General features: G+C 48.4%; 1 protein-coding gene across 1 annotated transcript in view; it reads left to right on the plus strand.

Moving 5' to 3' along the window:
- Positions 1–2,458, plus strand: part of LOC119412976 (docking protein 2-like) — a 19,940-nt gene that overhangs the window by 6,890 nt on the left and 10,592 nt on the right. The gene's annotated exons all lie outside the window — the stretch shown is intronic.

Raw genomic sequence — 2,458 nt, forward strand, 5'->3', positions numbered from 1 at the left:
TTGATCAATCTTTCAGTTTATTATTTTTATTGATCAATCTTTCAGTTGATTATTTTTATTGATCAATCTTTCAGTTTTTTTATTGATCAATCTTTCAGTCAATTCATTATTTTTATTGATCAATCTTTCTGTTAAATCATTTTTATTGATCAATCTTTCTGTTAAAATTATTTTATTGATCGATCTTTCTGTTAAATCATTTTTATTGATCCATCTTTCTGTTCAGCCCTGAGCCGACTCCTCTTGTGACTTGGAGCTTTATAAATAAACTGAACTGAATTTTAGCTGACCGTTAGTGACGTTTAGCTTTTAGTTACTGTTCTGCTTCTTTGAGTTCGTGTTGCTCTTGCCCTCCAGCCGTCTTTAGTCTGAGTGTTGGTTCCTGATGTCATGTTGCTGATGACCTCTGACCTCTGTGACCTCTGTGGGGTCACCTCTAACAGGCCATGAGCAGATCTGAGGTCAGACGCTGCAGCATTCGGTCACTTCAGCCACAGGTTCTCGTCTTCGGCTTCAGACCGTAGACGTGTGTAGAAGGTTGTGAAATGCTCACACAGATGAAGTTTCCACTGCGGCGCGCTCGCTGTGGTTGCGTCGTGGAAACTTCTGGTTCCTGTTGCGGTCGTGGGCCGAGGCCGGGTGTTGCAGAGCTGCAGTGACCAGCAGCTCCCGGACACTCAGCTTTTATCTTGACGGGACAAACTTCCTGTTCAGAAACAGGAAGAGCATCTCTGAGGGTTGAAGTGTGGAAGAAGTCACAGTGAAGCTGCAGCTGCTCGCAGCAACAGGCGCAGCGGCAGCTGCAGGTACGAACAGGAAGCTTCAGCGAGTTCAGCAGAAAGTTAAACGTTAAAGAAATGAAGAGGACCAACAGCAGAAGATGTTCCACGGGAGAGAGATCTGAAGACTGAGGTGTTTAATCAACCGTCCTCATCCCGTTAATGATGTGAAACATCTCAGAAACCTGGACTGAAGAAACCAGAACCTAAGATCTCGTGAGGGACACCAGAGTTCAAAACCTCTGATGAGTCTTTGCAGCAGGACTCGTGCTTCAGGCCAGCTCTGCACCAGAGTCTGATCAAAACCACTTTCATTTGAGGAAGTGTGCTGAGAAGGTCCTGGATCAGTCTAGCAGAAACTCCAGGCTTTTCAGAGGAGATCAGCTAAAGCGATGGTCTGAACTTCTTTGAGGAACCCATGAAGGGTTCAGGTGGTTCGTCACAGTTAACTGAAGTGTTTGTGTCGGATTCTCAGCTCTCATTCTGGATGAAGATCTCTGATCAGTTTCTGCTCTGCTTGTGGTGGAACTTCAAGGTAACGAGGTCAACCAGAGCTCACAGGCTCCTTAAACATCTCCAACTGAGCAGAAGAGTAAATGCCAGGTGGTTACACACAGAACGACCTGAAGTTTCACAGGTCGTCAGAGTCTCCTGCTGCTCCACGTGTCCACCTAGAACCTGGACCTGATCCTAACAGCTCCAGCACACCGTCTTTCAGTTCCTCACACGTCTTCATGTCGTCTTACGCTGATGATGCTCGACTTGTTGCTCTAAGTTCTTCTCGTCACACCAGCTTGGTCTTCTTGTCCCAACAAGGCAGACTGTTCGTAACGACGGAGCAGAGTTCTTCTTCTGTGTCCTCCTCACCATGAACATCTTCACACCATCCGGACACAGCTGATCCACGAGCGCTGATCTTCTGTCTTGGTTCATATTGAAGTGGCTTCAGATGAAGGCGTGTGCGCAGGAAGCTGCCAGTTGTTGAGGTGCGGCAGGAGACAGCACACCTGAGCGCTGCAGGTGTTTCAGCAGCTGTGGAGCCGCTCTGACCTCATTCACACCAAAACTTTTCTTCTGCGGTGGAGCTCAGCCGCGCCGAGCGACTAAATATAGAAGTACTGCAGATAGAACGGTACTTCCTGTGGATCACTGCAGCTTCTCTCTATAACACCAAGACGACTCTGAACAAAAGTCAAAGGAAACACAAGAAGGTCCAGATGTTTCTTCTGCAGCACAAAGTTAATTTCAAACATCAAGAACAACATCTGCCTTCACAATAAAAGCTTCTCTTTCCCTGAGCTTTTAATTTGTTCTGTCTTGGACTCGTTTGGTGCGACCGGCCGGAGGGCAACGGAACACGGCTACAAGGATCCGCTCAGAGTTGAAGCTTCTCAAGGGTGAAGAACCGAGAACATGGAGGACGTTCGGGTTGTGGGTTCTGAAGCTGCCCGGAGGTCGAGTTGGGTTTTCTGACTGGCGCTGAACGCAACGCTCCACTTCCTCATTTCTGCCTGTTCTGACTAAAAATGGATCCTTGTCTTGAGACGAGCGTCCGGGCCGGGCGCCGAGCTCGTACTGGATCGGGCTCATACCGGGTCGGGCTTGTACTGGATCAGGCTCATACCGAGCCTGGCTCATACCGGGTCGAGCTCGTACTGAGCCGGGCTCATACCGGGTCG

The sequence above is a fragment of the Nematolebias whitei genome, chromosome 8 (genome assembly GCF_014905685.2).
Source record: "Nematolebias whitei isolate Nwh7 chromosome 8, NemWhi1, whole genome shotgun sequence".
Lineage (NCBI taxonomy): Eukaryota > Metazoa > Chordata > Actinopteri > Cyprinodontiformes > Rivulidae > Nematolebias > Nematolebias whitei.